We start from the raw sequence: 13,025 nt of genomic DNA on the forward strand, positions 1-13,025 counted from the left end.
GGCGGGCTGGGGAGCTGGGGAGAAAGCCCGCGCTTCAAGCTAATTGGGGTATGTGATTTATGACTGTTAATTGGACGAGGGAATTGTGCTTTGCTATTTTGTGCCTGGGGGGTGTGGGGAATTCAGTTTTTGGCTTTGACTATGTAGTGCCAATGCTTTGTTTCTTGAATAAAAGATTCTTTAAGGTAAACAATGCCTCGAAGTTCTTTTAAAGAGTTTTATCTGTCAGAACCATGACAGTACAGTTTGTACGCCAGCTACAGTTCCATCTGGTGGTGATGTTCTCTATTCCACCTTTTCCTAGCTTACCAAGGAATGTGTTGTGGTCTTCTTTGCCAGATGCCTTACTGAAATCTAAGTATGCCATGCATACTGGTCTGCTAGTTTAGTCACTTTATTGAAGAATGAGATAAGATTGTTTTGGCATGATCTGTTTTTAACAAACCCATGCTGGCTACCAATTATAACTTTGCTTGCTTCTAGTTATTCGCAGATCTGTTTTTTGATTATCTTTTTTAGGATCTTCCCAGGTATTGATGTTAAACTGATTGGTCTGTAGTTTCCTGGGTCCTTTTTCCCCGCTTTCTTGAAGATGGGGACCACATTAGCCCTTTTCAATCATCAGGTACTTTCCCAGTGTTCCAGGATTTATGAAAGATATGGTGCAATGGTTCTGAGATAACATCTGCCAGCTCCTTCAGAACTCTAGGATGTAATCTGTTGAGTCCTGGTGATTTATATTCGTCAAGGTTGGAAAGATGTTCTCTTACCATTTTCTTGTTTATTTTAATTTTTGTTTCTAGTTTGTCTTTTGCAGTGTTTTTTTTTTTTTTGGTAATTTGGGCTATTGTTTCTTTTTGTGTGAAGACTGGCGCAAAGTATGAGTTAAGCAGCTCCATATTGCCATTTTCTCTCTTCAGTGGACCTACAGTTTCCTTGACTTTTGACCTTGATGGTGTTGAACAAATAGTACTTATGAATGGTCCTCTTCTGAAGCAGCATCTCTGTGCTCAGATGATTGCAGGATTGTGAGCGCTCAACACACAATTAAGAGATCAAAGCGCACAGAAGCTGTGGTCACAAGATTACCATTTGCAACTTTTTTATTTTTTCGGCTAGGTTCTTACAGGCAAAGTCAATGGGGAAGCCAACAGAATGGTGACCATGTGCTGTCCTCATTTAATGATCCAGAATGATTCAATTATGGAATGATGGAATGATGAAAACTGGAAATGCCATAATTTCCATTGCTAAAGGGCATGGTCACATGGTGTCATACTTTATGACTACGTTGCTTACTAATCCAGGATTTATGAAAGATATGGTGCAATGGTTCTGAGATAACATCTGCCAGGTCTTTCAGAATTCTGGGATGTAATTTGTTGGATCCAGGTGTTTTATATTCACCAAGGTTAGATAGGTGTTCTCTTACCATTTTTTTTGCTTATTTTAATTTTTGATTCTAGTATGTCTTTTGCAGTGGGTTTTTTTGGTATGTTGGGCTATTGTTTCTTTTTGTGTGGAGACTGATGTAAAGTATGAGTTAAGCAGGTCTGCTTTCTCCCCATTGCCCGTTATTTCCTTGCCATCTTCTCTCTTTAGTGGGCATACAGTTTCCTTGAACTTTTTCTTGTTATTAATATGTTGGAAGAAACTTTTTTTATTGTCCTTGATTTCTGTTGCAAGTCTTTTTCGTTCTGAACCTTTGCTTTCCTGACTTCATCTTTGCATATTCTCAATGTCTGCTGATAATTGGCCCTTCTTTCCACTTTTTGTATTTGTCATTTTTGTCTTTCAGTTTGTTAGAGAGATCTTTGTGGAGCCATGCTGGTTTCTTCTTGACTTTATTGTTCTTCTTTTTCCGGGGTATTGTGCTGGACTGGGATTTTATGATAGCATTTTTCAGAGTTTCCCATGCTCCTTGAATTGTTTTCCCCTTTAGGATTTTCATCCATGGGATCTTTCCTAGGTTTTCTCTGAATTTGTTAAAGTCAGCTGTTTTGAAGTTTAAAACATTGGTTGGATTGTTTTCTATTGCTAGTGTTTGCATTAAATTCCAATATGACATGGTCACTTTCAACCAAGGTTCCGGCAATTTTGATTCCCTTATCACTTTTTCTCTATTTGTAAGGATTAAGTCAAATATAGCTTTATGTCTAGTTCCCTTCTTCACCTTTTGGGTGACAAAGTTGTTGGCTAGATTGGTCAGGAATCTGTTTGATCTCCTGCTCACTGCAGAGTTTGTATCCCAGTTGATATCTGGATAGTTGTAGGTTACAATGTTCTCCCAATGGACAATTTACCTGCTGTTGTGCCTCCCAGTTTTTTGTTCCAAGAAAGCAATTACATTCCTTCCTGAAGACAAAACTTACTAGACACAGATCATTTTATAATCAACCTTAAAGCATCCAAATGTTATGCATGTGAGTACAAAAACCTGCTTTAAAATAAAACTGCCTTTCTTAAATGCCATGTTGGCCTCTAGAGGTACCTTTACCAGGAAATCTGTAATAACATAATAGCTATTATACTTGCCTTGTAAATTGAAGGTTGCTGGTTTTCAAATATGTTTTTTTTAACAAACCTGGCCTTTTTTAAAATCTTAAGTCCACCAGTACACCATTTCATTATTTTCCAATCACTTGACATAGAAGGAACCAAGGATTTAGCACTGTTTCAGAACTTTATTTATAAAGGCTTAATCTTTTGTGAGCTGTAGCTCATTTCCTCAGATGCAAAATAGCTAAACTGATGTAGGATTTAAATTGGGATGATGTGGATAAAAAAGGGGGAGGGAAAGAGAAGGGAAGATAGTTTGGTTATGCATATGCAGATTACAATGTGATGCAGATTACATGTACATTATAGATTAACAGTTGTAATGTGTATGTATGTTGAGATCTAAGATTACTTGAAACCTTTTGATATACAGTATGAGAGTTGTGCAATTTTTCACTTACTGGTGTTATTAGAGTTCTGCTTTTCCATAACAGCCACTCTAAGATTTGCTATGAATTGCCTGGGAGGGTAAGAAGGGTTTCATTTTTGACTGGAGAAGAAATCCTTCTGCCATCTGTCTTGAAAAACAATGAATCTACCTGTCTGTCTATCTGAACTAAACATATTTCAATTATATATGGTTAATACTGATAATGATACAAAGCTGCAAATGTTCTGATATATCTTAAATTGGAATATCAACTAAAACATGTATATTATGTCTTTATGTCTGCCTATGTGTTCCCCAGTCAGAATGGCCAAGAAAATTTGCTGTAAGCTGAAATCAGTAGGACAAAATAATGGAAAAAAACAAATTGGGCTACAGTACATTGGGACTGGATACAAAGAAATGAACGACTGGTAACTATGCAATGATGTAAATTATTTCTACAAATTACAGATGTAAAACACAGAAGTTGGTCTTATCTATGAGAGCTGAATCTCCAGAGATTTCTTTTCAGCTCCTATGAAATTTATTTTAGCTAAGTCTACTGCCAAATTTTCTACCAGCAAGGGGGTATCTAAAGGCAATTTCCCTCCTGGTTTTCTGTCTAGATAATTCCCACAAATTAGGCTTGGATCTTCCTAGCAGTAGCTGCTCTGACAAGTACCTCTATTAAAAGTCCCTGACTAAAGCCAATTGTTTTGATCCTCATTTCTGGTCTGCCGCCTGGACTGCCAAATGGCAAAGGCCTATATCACCTCCAGAATTCAGAATCTGCTATTTATTGGGCCTACCATCTGGAAACACACTCAGAGCTTACTACAATAGATAGATGAATGGAACACCCAAATATGGGAGTAGTTTGTTAGCTTGCATAGCCACATCCTAGAACACTGTTCTCTAATGGCAGCCCTTCTACATAGGTAAGGGAACTATGAATATTATGGAATCAAACTTGTATTGAAATACTAACCATGTCCAGCTTCTAGTTAGTTGTTTATTCAGAACCAGAAAGATAAAAAAGCTGAAATATAATTGGCCTCTAGATAACATAGTTTTATGGTTGCCAAATCTAGGTTTATACTAGAGGAAGGGGTTGCTGTGTTGCATTTTCTCTATATATCTTTGCTATTCTTATATTAGTGTAAATTACTGGCCTAGCCACCCATCGCCCATTGTTCAGCAGAAAAAAGAAAATCCTGCCAGAGTTAATGAAGGCAGAGGGATAACTAAAGCTGTCTCTAGCAGCTGCCTTGCAGCCATGTAAAATGAGAATTTCACATATCATAGCTTTGTGCTCTGAGCTGTAAAGGCACCTGATTCCCAATCGCACTATGGAGTCCTGGGTGGATGCTTTAGTTTATGAAAATAGTCACTTGCTGTGCCTTGGATTAGTAAGCCTAGTGCTGAGTGCTAGAGTCCATATTTCACTTAGCAACCTCTCTCATCTTGGCCAAGCTGCCAAACTCTCACTATTTCCCATATAGTATCAGACTGTGTGGAACGGGTGGCAAGCTTTAGGTTTCTGGGTGTTACCATAAAGGAGGACCTGACCTGGAGTGCTCATGTTATAGCATTGGTTAAGAAGGCCCAGCAGAGATTATATTTCTTGAGACTTCTCAAGAAACAACAACTGAATGAAAAACTGCTGGTGACCTTCTACCGTTGCTCCATAGAGAGCATTTTAACCTATTGCATTTGTGTGCAGTTTGCTTGCTGCACAGTAGTAGATAGGAAAGTGCTCCAGAGGGTCATTACCATCGGCCAGAGGATTGTTGGCTGCCCTCTCCCTCCCTCCTCCCCCCATGAACTGTACAGTTCCCGTTGTCTTAGGAAAGCTGAAAATATGAGAGTCATCTCATCAAGGACATTAATTTTTTGAACTATTACCATCTGGCAGTCGGTATAGGACACAGGTCTGCAACCCGCGGCTCCATAGCCGCATGCAGCTCTTTCAGCCGTCTCCTGTGGCTCCCGGTCCTCTGCCATGTGCAGTCCAAAAAAAAAAAGTGGGACTAAAAAAGTTCAACCAATGAATTCAAATATGCAGGGTAGGGGAATATCTCACCTTGGCTCCACTCTTCAGTGAAACCCTGTTCTGCGCATGTACACGCATGCGCACATATTTTTTGCAGCTCCCAGTTTTTCCTTTTGTGAGAGAACCGGTTCCGAGTGGCTCTTTCACTGTTTCAGGTTGCTGACCCCTGGTATAGGATAATAAAGACAAAGACAAATAGGCTGAAAAACAGTTTTTATCCCAGAGCTGTAACCATATTAAATACCACAGTATAGTGCAAATTGAAGTGCAATATTAGGAGCAGCGCAGTGGTGAATAGAATGTAAAGGATGTGTGTATATAATGTATGTTCTTATTTGTGGTTTTTACTTGTGTGTAGTGTACTCCATGGACAGCACTTGATTTCATTGTGAGTTACACAATGGCAATAAAGATATTCTATTCGGTTCTGTTCTGTTCTATTCAGAATGACAACTATGAGCTCATACATGAATGTTGTGTGCTTGCTGATATTGCAGTTGTATGAACAAAAATATATGATGGCTTGATTCTGTTCCTGCTCACACATATCCATCTTGCTTTCAGTGTTATATGAATGCTGGCTTCTAAGATGGGTTTTAAATATTTTCAATTGGGTAGTTAACTGTGAATATGAGAAGACTGGTAACAGGGGACTGGAGGCTAAAACATATGAAGAACAGTAACAGGAATTGGGTATGTCTAGTTTAATGAAAATAAGGACTAGTGGTAACATGATAACAGCATTCCACTATCTATCCAGAGCCTTGGTGGAGCAGTGGGCTAATGCCTCCTTAAGTAACACCAGCTGCCTGCAATTATTGCAGGTTCGCGTCCCGCCAGGCTCAAGGTTGACTCAGCCTTCCATCCTTCCAAGGTAGGTAAAATGAGGACCCAGATTGTTGGGGGCAATTAAGCTGACTTTGTAATAATGCCGCTTGGGGTGTGTGTGAAAGCCCTAATAAGCAGGCATATACATAGAATGAAGGCTACTGCTAAGCTTGTAAGCCGCCCTGAGTCTTCGGAGAAGGGCGGGATATAAATGGAATTAAAATAAATAAAATAAAAATATCTAAGGAGATGCCACAAAGAAGAGAGGGTCAATCTATTCTCCAAAGCACCTGAAGGCAGGACAAGAAGCAATAGATGGCAATTAATTAAGGAGAGCATCAACCTAGAATTAAGGGGAAATCTCCCGACAGATAGAACACTTAATCAGTGGAATGACTTGCCTCCAAAAGTTGTCAGTGCTCCAATACTGGAGATTTTAAAGAAGAGATTAGACAACCATTTGTTTGAAATGTTCTAGGCTTTCCTGCTTGAACAGGGAGTTGGACTATAAGACCTCCCTTATAACTCTGTTATTCTGTTAATCTAGTGGACTGAAAAACCTGGGAATAGCCAGAGATGCGGATGATATACCTTATATTGGAATATCAACTAAAAGATGTATTGTGATTTAATCTCCTTAGGTTTTAAGATAACCTAGGCCATTAATGATAGGGGATGCTTAACAATTACTGTATTTACTAGATAGGAAAACAAATCCCTGCTTAAAACTTGCAAATTGGGAAGGAGTGGGGTGTAAAAAGGTTATTTTATATTTGTTAGTAATAAAATATGCTATTGAAATGAAAGAATGAACAGTCGGTGTAGATATCATAACTGAAAAGCATGGATAAAATTTAAAGTTTAGCCTTTGTTAAACTTGTTTAGTGAATTTCAATTACTTCTATAATATATAAACTGAGTTTCTCTTTCCTTTATCTTTATCTGTAGTGGCTCTAGGAGTCTGCAGGTTAGCTGTGACCTGCTGAGAACTCATAAAATATTTAGAGTTCCTTTTTCCCCCCAGAGAGAGATGGGGGGAGAATCTTAGGAGACGAGCTAGAAGTTTCTTTATCCCAAGGAATTTTGTGGGCAAGAAAATCTAAAAGCAGTAAGGAAGAGAGTGGGTGTAATTTTCCCCCCAACTGTATCTGGGATTCAGATTCAATACTTAAAAAGCTTTGGGAGAACTGAATCTAGTATGGTAAAGTTGGCATGAAGGAGAAGCTAACAAGTGAGGGATCTTTTGTATACCCCAAGAGGCAACTGAACTTTCTTGTTTTTCTTTGAAGACATTTCACTTCTCATCCAAGAAGTTTCTTCAGCTCTGACTTCAGCAACCATGACCTGAGAATCTCCATAGATATATTTTCAGGGCTGATTTGCTGTCTTTGCTCCTATCTTCTGTGTTTCTACACTATTTGTTCACTAAATGATGTCTAATGCAGGTATGCAGATTTATGATACATATTACTGGTAGCAGCTAACCTAGTCTCTCAAAACGTATTCTGTAGCCTTTATTAAAATAAAAATCTTTTACCCACTCTGGGGTTTTGCCCTTAGTATCACATATTTACACATCATTTGGGCTTCAGATTCCAAGTCAGAGGATAACATCTCCTCATTCAAGAATAGGTGGTAATAATTGAATTGTTTAATAGGATGGCAACTAACCTGCATCCTCCTTGCTGCAATTGTTAATAAGGTCCCCCCCCCTATTTTTCCATTGGAAGGAAGAAAGGAAATGTTTGCATCCGTGCTTGCATGCTTCTGTGTAGGAGAGAGTGACTTCTTATTGAAAGAAAGGATGGTTGTATGCACAAATGAGAAATCAATTAATTTTATATGGGCTGCTTTATTTTACTGGTAAATAATTTCAATTGGTAGTAGAAATAGTTGTAATTATTCCCTTTAGCCTTCTAAATAGAAAAAAAAATCTCTTGCTACCTTTATATCCATATTTCCACATGCACAGTCTTGTGTGTATTCATTCACATGTGGCCAAAAGCCGACTCAGACAATCTTTTAATAAAAATAGGCACTGTTGAGTTTGCTGTTTCAATACACATTCAAAGCTCATAAGCGGTAAGAAAGAGTTAATTTAACATGCATATTTAAATTTAGCATTAAAATTCCAAAGACCCACTGTGTTTATGTTATTTATACAAGCAAAGAGAAATGCATAATTTTTCACTTTAGAGAGAGAGAAGAAAAAAAACATGCCCTTCTCTCTCTCCCTTTCTCTGTGCATTTGTGCAGAAAAGTCTATATCTACACCTACCTATATTAACTGGAAAAATTCACTTCAGATTGGGTAACAAATGAAAGTTAATGCCAAACATATTCAACATATTATGTCCAAATGTTAAGTAAAGATGTTGGGAGATGTTGATACAGATAAGATCAATGGTCCAATATGGCAATAAATGGAAGGACCTCAGTCCCTTGGATGATAGATGGCAAAAAATTAGCATTGCAATACAAGTTTCTTAGCAACTACGAGAGCATTCAGGATGCTCATCTGAATGTATATGAATATCTGTAAATGTTAATAAGTTTTCTAGTACAATATTAATGTAGAATAGTATAACATTAGACAGGAATAAGATTGCATGAAACATGCCAACCTTTTATGAATTATTGAAACATTGTGAATGTTACAGTACCAATATTTTGCAGAAGGAGTTTGTTTTCAGAGAAGCACTAAGAATTCTATATACATGAAACATCATTTTGTTTCTTAATTATCCAGCTGGGGTGACTTTGAGCCAGACACTTTATCTCCCGCCCAGTCATCTCACAGAGTTGTTGTTGTGGGGTAAATAGGAGCAATAAGGGAATATTAGGTATGCTGCTTTATATATCCCATTAAAGATGGGATATATAAAAAGCATTCAGTATCAATAACCAAAAACCTGGGTCACTGAGAGTCCAGTGACCAAGCATTAGAGCAGAGATGGGGGGCTGGTATACAGAACCAATGAAAACATCAGGACTTTCTTCCTGAAAGTCTCCCCCCATCTGTCTCTTTTTCTATCACCACCATATGTTCTTGCCTGCAGGATCAGCTTGCCTTGCCTTTTGCCATCCCTTCCTCAAATCAAAGGGCCCACATCACACTTGGATAGCATAGCTTTTATGTATGCTCAACATCCCTATTTCCAGACAGGAAGTATCTCCATTCTCATCCATACACATACCATATCATTTCCCCACTATCACCACGATACCACACTCACTGGGACAGCTGGATTCACTGGATATAACACTTTGGATCTCTGCCATTGCCACTGTCACATTGCCTGATCTTCTACAGTTGAATGATAGTGCCTTCATCCCGGCACCATATGCTGCTGAACATCTGATCAGAACTGCTGTTGCCCTCATCACTCCACTGCCAGCTCATAAGATGACCCTGTCAGCCATGCAGTCCAGCCTGGGTCTTGATCAAACAGGCTGATGAATATCCCTTCCTTGTTACCCAAAGGTCACTCCTGAAGTTGTCTATCCTGAGAGTTATGCACTATTTCACTTCCCAAAAAAACAGAATAGTGTAAAATCCAGCTAATCTGCCTGGGTAATCCTATGTCTGATACTAATGTATTTTAACCACAGTACTTATGTAAAAAGGGCAGGATAATAAAATGTGATTTATTGATTCAATTTCCCTGGATTCACACAGGCAAGTTCTTTTTTTCCAAAAAATATTTTACAGTATTTACTTTTTGAAAAAGCAGATGGGAGAGCAATATATCTAAACCTATTTTTTTATAGTCTTGGAAATGTGAATGCTGTTAAATAGTGTGCTGTTTTCTACGTAGAATGTTTAGCCCAAGCTCATTCTATGATATCCTATGCACTAAGTTCTGCATCCTTGATTCTTTGCAGGAGAATCTAATTAACCTGGTAAATTTTAAGTAAGGAACCCAAAACCCACAAAATAACAACTCTTTTGCATTTTGACTTTCTCCCTTGATAGACGTTTATCTGCCAAACTAACAGGACAAACCCAAAGAACAAAACTTGGATCATTATTATTTATTAATTGTACAATCAATGAGCAAACTGTCCTAATAAATGTCTTTCTCCAAGCTTTCCTAGCCTGCAGTTTCTCAATTTCCCATCTATTTATGTAACAGTCCACTTCTTCCCCACAAAGAATCTGGACAAGAGGTTTGGACAAGGGATTTTTGTTATCTTGTCAGGCTACTGACCAACATGTCTTCCCTGCAGTTTTGGATTATAGCTTTTATCACTCTGTTAAGGTCAGTTGGAGCACATGAAATGATCACTGCATCATCAGCATCAGCATCAATATGGGAATATTGAGGCCTGCAAATTGGGAAGGATAGAAAACTGGTTTATCTAAAGTTTTGACCATACAGAAGTTGAATAGATTGGGCATCAGTATGTAGCCATCTTGAACTATGGTTTCTTTTCAGATCATGTATATCGTGGCTCCTATATCTACATATTCTAATTTCTTCCTCTTGATTGAAGATTTCCAGACTCGGGAACTATTTACAGTAGCTTTATGTTTTTCCAAAGGTTATTGTCATTACCTTTTTCCCACAATTTTTTTGGATTCTTGAAATCTCCTTGCCAGATATTATCACCTATTATCCCACTTCCAACATTAGTTCCATATCATGGTAGTTCCTGAAATATCTATAGCAGTGGTGGCAAACTTATGGCCCTCTCTGTGGGCACATATGCCGTCCCAGCCCCACCTCCCCCCATGGCCCCGTTCTCACCAGCACCCCCCTCCAGAGTTGCCCCTGGGCATGGCTCACATGGAGCAGCGCAGCCAAGCACATGGCAGCCAGGCAGCAGGGACAAGACTCCACCCTCGTGCCCCATCGCATACAGATAATGCATTGGGGCGTGGGTGGAGGCCATGGCCAACATGGCACTGCAGGGCCATCTTATCGATCTGCAGTGGGCTGTGGAGTTGGTGGGTGGCTCTGCAGGCAGGTGGGGCAGGGGACAGAACAGGTGTGAGACAGGGGGCAAGACAGAGAGGGGGCAGGGCAGGGTGGTTTGGGGGCACTCGGTCTCTAAAAGGTTCGCCATCACTGATCTATAGTCTTCTGAAGTGGATGCTATCCAGCATTGTTGACTTCCCTCAGGAATCATTTCAAAAATTGCCTTATTACCTTTTTGATGCTAGATACTCATATCCTAGTTATATTTCATTTCAAATAAAACCTGTTTTTTAAAGAGGTTTATTTTGTCCTCAAATGTTCCCCAGTGTCTAACAAAAACATCCTTCTCTCTGGCACCACATTCATTCATTCAAATCTCTGAACTCTGCCTATCTAGTTGTCCTTGCACACAGAACAGGTAACATTACTTTCTGGAAGGCTTCATCCATATAGCTGCCTGCCTTTCTAAACATTTCCAGTCACCTTGACTTCAAGGGAACAGATCTGGTTCATGACAGTCAGAAGCTTATTGCACTGAGCAAAAATCCATGACTAATGACCAACTGACAGACACTAGTACATTTGATACTCTATGCAATAAACTGAAAAACAACCTTTACCTGCTAATTTTTTACCCTCAATATATTTATTATTCATAACTTTGTATTCTTATTTAAGAATATAAAAATGCCTTTATTAACTGATTGACTGTACTTTTACACTGCTGATTTCAGACATAATTCTGGCTGTTCAGAACAAAATAAGTGACATTAAATTAAAACAAAAACAAAAACAGTCCCATCCCAAAACAAAACTTGGCATCTAGAATGACTTCATTCTTCAGCAACCAAAAGCTCTGTGGAGGTGATGGAATGTACTCTGGATTCCCTGGAGGAAGAGAGTGTGTTCCAGAGAAGTAAGAGGCAGCTCAGTTCAGGTAGTTTGTGTGAGGGGAAGAGGATGAAGACAGCCCTCCCTAATAGTTTTCAGAATATATGCTTGTTGTAGATAGTAGGGTGCTCCAGTTTTGTAAGATTCTGTCTATAGGTGTGGAACAAGAAGAAATCTGCTTAGAAGAATCACCATGTGTTTTTGGTTTTGGGAGTTTGACAATGGAAGACTTCTTCAATGCCTCACTTCCATGTCCCACCAAAAGAAACCCCCAACCCTGTAAGGGAAGGCAATATATGGATCTCCAGAGACAAATTTCCATAAAGTAGAGCATAAGTTGTTTGGAGTAGCAATTCAATACTTTTACAGAGTTTGGATTCATACTAAAATGCATCATTACTCTTAGTTTCTGAGATCTGGTAGTCCTTTTGTTTTCCTTCCTTATTTACTCAAGAGCTTTTAATGAGGAATTCTGTTAAATGTTTTTTAAAAAATGCAAGTGTCAATGGGGGCCACTTCTGTCCATCTATTTATCCATTTATCTGCCCACACACATCCACGCACAGGATTTGTCTCTCTGCATAATCTTGATTGATTCTCCTCTACCAAATTTTGTTCTCTACCTGCCTAGTTATAAGGCAGCCCTATACTTTCCCAACTGTCCTTTTTGTATTAGGGCTAGGTAAGATCCATGGTCAAGCCATTGAAGCTTACGGGGTGCAAAGGCCAGTCACTCTCTTCCATTCCAGTCTTCTGAAGAGGTTATTGAAAAGAAAAATTGGAAGCAGAAACTTCGATAGCAAAACCAGAATATGAATCTAATAAAAATAGTTTTACATTTATGTTATCATGGACCTTCAGTTAGGTCCTATCAGGACCCAGTGATTTATTAGATTAGATATTAGATATTAGATAACCTTTATTTTCATTTTTTACTGTGGGCATAATGGCACACATTAAAAATGAAATTTAGTTGCTTGCTCTCAAAAATTATCATTGTGTAGTCTCTCAAGATGTCCTAAAACATCTTCTCTTGTTACTTTTTGGCTTAGTATAATTCTGTCCTGAATAAGTCAATGCAGGCTCAGATATCTGTCCTTTTATTACTACCTTATAGTGTTTACTATAGATGTTATGGAAGGGACACGGTGGCTCAGTGGGTTAGGATGCTGAGCTTGTCGATCAGAAGGTCAGCAGTTTGGCAGGTCGAATCCTGAGTGCCGCATAACAGAGTGAGTGCCTGTTACTAGTCCCAGCTTCTGCCAATCTAGCAGTTTGAAAGCACATAAAAATGCAAGTAGAAAAATAGGGACCACTATGGTGGGAAGGTAACAGCATTCCATGCGCCTTTGGCATCTAGTCATGCCGGCCACATGACCATGGAGATGTCCTCGGACAAGCG

The sequence above is a fragment of the Vipera ursinii genome (assembly GCF_947247035.1).
Source record: "Vipera ursinii genome assembly, chromosome: 5".
Classification (NCBI taxonomy): domain Eukaryota; kingdom Metazoa; phylum Chordata; class Lepidosauria; order Squamata; family Viperidae; genus Vipera; species Vipera ursinii.